Source organism: Patiria miniata, unplaced genomic scaffold (assembly GCF_015706575.1).
Source record: "Patiria miniata isolate m_02_andy unplaced genomic scaffold, ASM1570657v1 HiC_scaffold_4, whole genome shotgun sequence".
NCBI classification, from domain to species: Eukaryota; Metazoa; Echinodermata; class Asteroidea; order Valvatida; family Asterinidae; genus Patiria; species Patiria miniata.
In genome coordinates, this window is record NW_024037071.1 from 4,841,589 (window position 1) to 4,848,381 (window position 6,793).

Below are 6,793 nucleotides of genomic sequence, written 5' to 3' on the forward strand. Positions count from 1 at the left end.
GCCCTCTCCTCGGTTCCTCTGTGGTACGCGCGAGTATAGCATTTGGTACTTCCATTGTCACTGAATTATATTTGGCCAACTCCGGAGAGACTCGCCCTGTAGATTGTTTCTCGTATTGCAATCTGATCCTCCCTTTGAATTTTGTCATGTTCGAAACGGGCTTCCAGAGCAACGGCTACGTCGATTGCCAGTATAGGAGAGCGGCGGGCAATTTGGTCGGCGCAGGTAGTCGGGTTGGCGTGTTGGTTCTTCCCTCACCTTCCACTTCTCCGTTTTCGAGTCCTGTCCACATGTGGATTGGGTTTTCAGTCCCTACCGGATTCCGTGGGTTTTCCTCAGAATAAATTCTTCTTGGGTTTTCCTCCCACAAAAACTGTAATTTCTTCTCATTGGCTTCTCTCTACAGGTTTCCTCAGGCTTGCGAGCTACAGTGCCTAGGGCGCTTTTGAGGAATCCATGGCTTTATTACTAGCAATAAATATACTGGACAAGGGATTTGGTCTCGGGCCCCAAAATAACCACGCCTAAACTCAGTGAGGGCGCTGTTTACAAGTGATATCGTATGGCGCAAAACACAGAAGCAAAGACTACTACTGCCATCGCCTGAAATCGACCGCCAACTCACTACATTTCCATTCCCAACCACCCCTGCCTTATTGTTTCTGGATGGATGCTTGTCAATTGATTTTTTTATGGCTTCGTGTTATTTCCCCAGTCCTGACGATGACAATGACGATAATGATGATGAGTGTAATTTTCTCCGACGTAGTGTGCCCTGTAGCGGAGCGCAGGGCCTCACCTTGGCGGGTGCAGTGTTAACACAGCGCCCCGGGGGACGGCCTGGTGTCCATCCGCTGAAACAAGCCACCGTGAATGAGGATATGCGCTATGTATATTCCAAGGAAATAGACACCGATCGTAATATGGGTGTAGCCTACGTCATATTGTTTTAAGCGGTGACGTCAGCGATGCATAAAACGCAATTGACTGACCCATGCCCATTTCCTTCTCAGTTCGAATGACGTACAATCGTGGACACTAGTAATAGGCAGATGTTTATGCTCAAAAGGCCCCACAACAAGAGTTGCAAATCTGAATCATCTGTAAGCCGTATTTAGACCTGACAAATTTTGCAGACATGTAGATTAGGGGGGGGGGTATTAACGGGGGAGGGCCGGGAGAGGGGGCTCAAGCCCCTTTGTCCTGAGACCGAAAGGAACTTGGTATCACGTGTGTCAAAATACACACTTTGGCACAGTGGCGTAACTGAGGGGGTAGAGGCACGAGGGACTTTCGCCTACCTCCTTTCATACCCCCCCCCCCCCCACGCCTCAGATCTTGGGGAAAACAAAAAAAACGAGCTGTTTTATGTGAAACTCGAGTGCCTCTCTCGAAATTGCGGTAAATTGGACCCTGAATTGCTTTTGTATCCCTGAAGAACACTGCTTGTTTCTTCACACCAATCGTTTTGTATTGCAAAATAATTGTTCTGTTAGTAAAGTTTGTATACATGGACTGCTGTTAACTGTTGCGTTTATGTTATTAGTCCTAGTCACCCTTGTATGTACATCGTCTCTCGCAATAGTAGTACATGTATTTGATTATACTGCGCCCAGTTACAATGATCAATGAATACAATGATATACGTATCAAAAACAGAAGAAGTTAGTGGTAGTGTTTTGACAGACTTCGGGGAAAAACAAATCCTATATCACCGCCAGTGCTCTCCTACGCTCGGTCGTCTCGGTCTAGAACACATTACATTTCATCTATACAGGGCCTTTCGAAGGCCTAGCAACATAAGAGGCTATCGAGTCAGCCCAACGTGCCTCGAACCTGGATACGAAATCGCTCACCTGCCTGAACTGTTTGACTGTACAGTTACGATTGCACTAATTAAGGTGAACTGTAAATTCGGACGTAGCCTACATTGTCACTGAGACACTTTAATGATGAGCTGCTGTTGGAAAATTGAATGTGATACATCACTAAAATGTGACATCTAAGGATTAGAAACAATTATACAGACGTCGGACGTACGTAAGATTTCACGGAATTGCCCTTGTATAAATTGATGTTATGTGCGCATGTGTTGTGCGAATTCGGAAGGGTCTATGTTTGGTCGCTGGTTAATGCAAAGTCATAAACTGAGAACTTAAAGAAATAAGAGGGTTAACAGCGCCCTAGCTTGGACAGGCGAGGTGGGTACAAGCTGACGGCCATGTGTGCATGCGTTGATGATTGCGACTTACAGCGGCCTATGGCGCCACTGCACTCTGCGTCCATGCCGAGCTCCGATCCGATCCGAATCAACGTACCTAGGTGGTTGATGTAGCCTACTGTCTCTTGGGTTCTTTGCTTTCGTTTTCCTAATCATGAAGGCGGATGTAAGAATGCTGTAACAAAATTACCCAAAACGTGTGCGTGTTCAATCAACAACTATATCATTCAAAGATGTATGTACTTGTATTTAAGTTGACACCCAAACCAGTATCTATTTTTGTGGCCCGTCCTTTCACCTGCTACGTTTAATTCCGGAAAACGCCAGGCCGCCCTTTTGGCTTCCTACCTCGGACAATATTCATCTATCAGTCTGATTGATGCGTTGGGGATCCGTTCAAGTCATCCCATTAAGTGCATGTGTAAACATGGACGATCGTGTAATCGTTTACGATCGGTCTGTATTGAAAACCCGGCCGGACTGTACCGCTGTGCCGTGGCGTGGTGGATCGGATCGTCACGACCCAGCGGCAGACACACGCGCGCCGGCGCGTCCCAGCTCCGCCAACCTGTCGTATACCTTTCACTCCCCTTTACTTGTACAATGTAATTTTCTCGCTGCGGCGTGTCTCTCCAGTTGAGTCGCAAAGCCGACCAGCAGGTCATGAAATCGACCAGAACCACCTGCCAGATAATCGAACTTAATTTCATGCGCGGGGATATGACGGAGGAGCCGGCCCTATAGGATCCCCGTCATTCCTGGCTTGTTGCCCACTCACCAATTTGCAAAATCAGGATGTGGTTAGTCACGCATCACACGGATATTTTTTCTTCCGACTGGAAGGTTTTAGTTTGCGCATCATTCCGTGGGTCGATACAGATTTAACGACCTGAATGTTTGGATTTTCATGCGAGCTTTTTGGTACTTAACTTTAATACAAATTCTATATATTTAGGCATGGATTATTTTGTGTGCCATACTGGCAACGCATGTGATTTCATCTCAGCGGTCGTGCCCAACTGCCTATGGTAGTGACCGCGTTCTGAACCACAATGGTCGATACGCGATTTAAACGACATTGACTCTTCTTTCTGTGTGCAAGATGTTGGAATGTTTAAATCCATCTCAGAGTAAGGAAATGATACTGATTTTTTTATCTCATAAACAGTAACCAACGGGTTGTTTTTCTGCCACAAAGTAAACCTGGCATAAAAAGAAACTAGGCAGTTTTATAATCATCCTTGTTTGCACATTTCTCGGTAAACAAAAATCCGAAATATTCGTTTTGTCACGAAAACTTTCCGGTTCAATTTGAAACGTCACTTGGGAACACTGTGTAAGAAATAACGAGAGCACAAGCGCTGAAGCTCCCGCTCCGAAATCCTAAAAGTAAAAGTTGCACTTAACGAGATTTTCAATGGGCATTGTAATTTGCAACACACGATTGAATGCAATGTGCTGTCAATGGCGGGGATGGGGCTAGCTGAGGATATTAAACATCGAACATTCTAAACGAGGGTACCCCTAAAGTCTGTGCGTTCTTGTCGCAACCTCGGTATACGCTACCACTATAACCGCTCTCGATTATACTTGGTTTCACTTAACAATAACCCAGGGGCCAAATGCAGAAATGTGCATAAAGTGCATCCCTAAAGCGTATTTCATGTGATATAATATGGTATGCTGATATATATTTGGCTCTTTAAAGCACATTCCTCATGTATGTAGATCGTTACGTCACCAATTATTGAAGCACAATTTTCAGTTGAGGTAAGCGTGCCCTCATGCTGTACTTACTGCTTACGGTATCCGTGAAATATACCGGGGCTCTGTGAGCAGAAAGTTTGTAGCTATAAGCAGCGTCATAGGTGGTGAGCGATTATTTCAGTCAAAGTAATTGATGGCTTTACTTAGCGATTGTGCTTTTTCGTTTAGCGCGGGGTCTCTGTGCTTTTGGAATACCTCTTTGATGATGTATGTTGTCATGGAATTTAAGGTGACACAATCGGAAGTCCCCATTCTTCAACCGACAACATCAACTCATTTACTTCGGCCGTGATCTCATTTTTGGTGCGCTTTGCCTTACGCATTGCGCCCGGCGGCGCTTTCCTGTGAAGTTTATCCGTCAGATCCGGTGTCTTTCGGTTGGTTCCGAAACGAACTCAACCTTGTGCAGTAATGTGGGGCTTTAGATTGGTTACAAAAATAATGCATCACTGTTGTGATGGACGGTAATTAGATATTATGGAAGGAACTGCTAATCGAGACAGATACTTGACCGTGACACTAAAACGCTACACCCAACGGCCTTGGTGGTCCATTTCTTCTTAACTTGTGGCCGACATTCTCATCATATAATTCAGGGAAACCATTATCTATACTGGAAGCTTTATACCCTGTATATAGTGCCAACACTCTGCCTTAAGTACGTTTTGATGGATGCTAGAGTAATTTGGTAGCGTTGTTTCCCCCTTGGTTTGTTCATGATCATCAGACATTTGGGCGGAAATCGACAAATGCGTCGGAGCGCGGGCAAAACCGCCGGCTGATGTTTTCCCGCCATTATCTCGGTGTCGAATGTTGCAATGCAGTATCCGAGGTCGGAGTCATATCAGATCTTGTTAGCACTGCGCACTGAAAATCTATAGCGTGGTCGGTCGGTGCACTTTTCCCCCCATTGTGTTTTGTTGTCTTTAACGAGCAAAACGTAACATCCCCCGCCAATTATGTACACCTTCACAGAATCAGCATAACATCACAACAGGAAATAATACTTTCGAAAAAGTTTGAAATACAATCGCTTCAGCTGAATAGCACGCGAAAAGTAACGGTTATTGTACGAGAAAAAAAATTATCTTCTTTTGATTACCGTAAGGCCCGTCAATTATGAAAGAAGTGAAGGCAACAATGTCGTTGTTGCATTTCATAGTGTGAAATTGTCCGACCTTTCCCTTTAAAGTTCCCCAAATGTTTTTCTTCGGAGTCTCTGCAAGCGCGCTTTCAAATATTCTATTCTCGTGAATAGGCCAATATACACTCGTTGCAATTTCAGACAAGCTCGCAGAAAATGAGTTTTATTTTGCGTTCTGAAAGGCCTAAGTGATAAAATGTTGAATAAGACCTAATGGGTCATATATTTTTTTTTGGATGAGCAATGTTTTTATATCACACAAAATGAAGGTTAATCCAAATACTATTTTCAAGAGAGCCCATTTCGTCCACATGCTTTCCGGTCCGATATTAACATGGTGTGCATCGTTTCACTCATTACTACGAGAAACTTTCCCTAGGGCAGTGCAACTTAAAACATGTCAGCCAAAAAAAATACCGCAAAAATTCAATTGACAAAAAAAAGGTTCGATAACTTCGAAGTAACCATGGTTGCCATGCCGACGCCTTGAAGAAGACACACAAGACATTATATCGATATGCGAGGGTAAAATAATGAGTGTTTTGAAGCGTGCTTGAAATTATCCTTGATACCTCAGGCTTCTTATCATGTCGTCCCGAACGGTCTTCAATACTTAAAGAGGAAAAAACCCAGTACCGTCGGATGAGTCGGGTTCCTTTGATGGCGCTATGCAGTTGGGCACGACATGGGACTATAGCACACAGGCGCTCTGGCGAGTAGATGTCTAATATTGTATGCAAGTAGGTGAGGTGGAAATTACAGACTTGAACTCGGGTTGGTTCCGTGAGTCCATTGCGCATATCAGTTGCAATTGGGAAAGATTCTTGGTACTATATTTTTTCTATGTCACCGACGACCACACTGGCAAACAAATTGGTGTTAATCTAACACTTGACTAACCCACCTGTTCATTTATGCATGGTGTTACTGCATGGTGTAGCGAAAACGCCGCAAACGATTATAGTGCAAACCCAGGCTTACAAGCTTGCACGGAATTCGATCGGACACAACACAATTGTACAGTAAAACAAAACTTCAGAGCTGATGAGATTGCATAATTTGCAATTGAATTAGGAAGAACTTTTAGAGTTTATTTGCAAGTTATCAAGCCACAGTGAGCTTCGTTAGAGATTCCCGCGTTTAATGATTAAGTTGGGACAATAAGCCAATTCGACATTTCGCTCGCGCATGTGCGAACTCTCTTCAACAATGCAACAGTTGGATAAATATAACACGTCACGCGGTCCTCGTCCAATAGATGGCAAGCTTACAGCGTCACGTGGTTTTGCTTATCCAAACAATATTGCATTGTTCATTATTGCTCAGTACACAAGATGTCGAATTGGCTAGAAATGGCGCTATACAGAATACGTATAATGCGGTTTTAAACATGCTCAAATATGCATTGAAACCTGTAGATAACCTTAGTGTGCATGTCCACGATTGGCATTGTTTTGACACGAAGATCCAGTCCCAAATGCAGGTTGTTTTTTATATCAAACTGTTGTCTTTGATACACGGACTGAGAAAGTAATTGCCTGGCGCACACCTTTCCCTGTTGAATAGTGCACTGATCAAACTCCAAATTGGAATGCATATTAAAAGCATAAAGACAAACATGCAAAACATCAGTCTGGATGTTCCGAAACGGACAGCGAAGC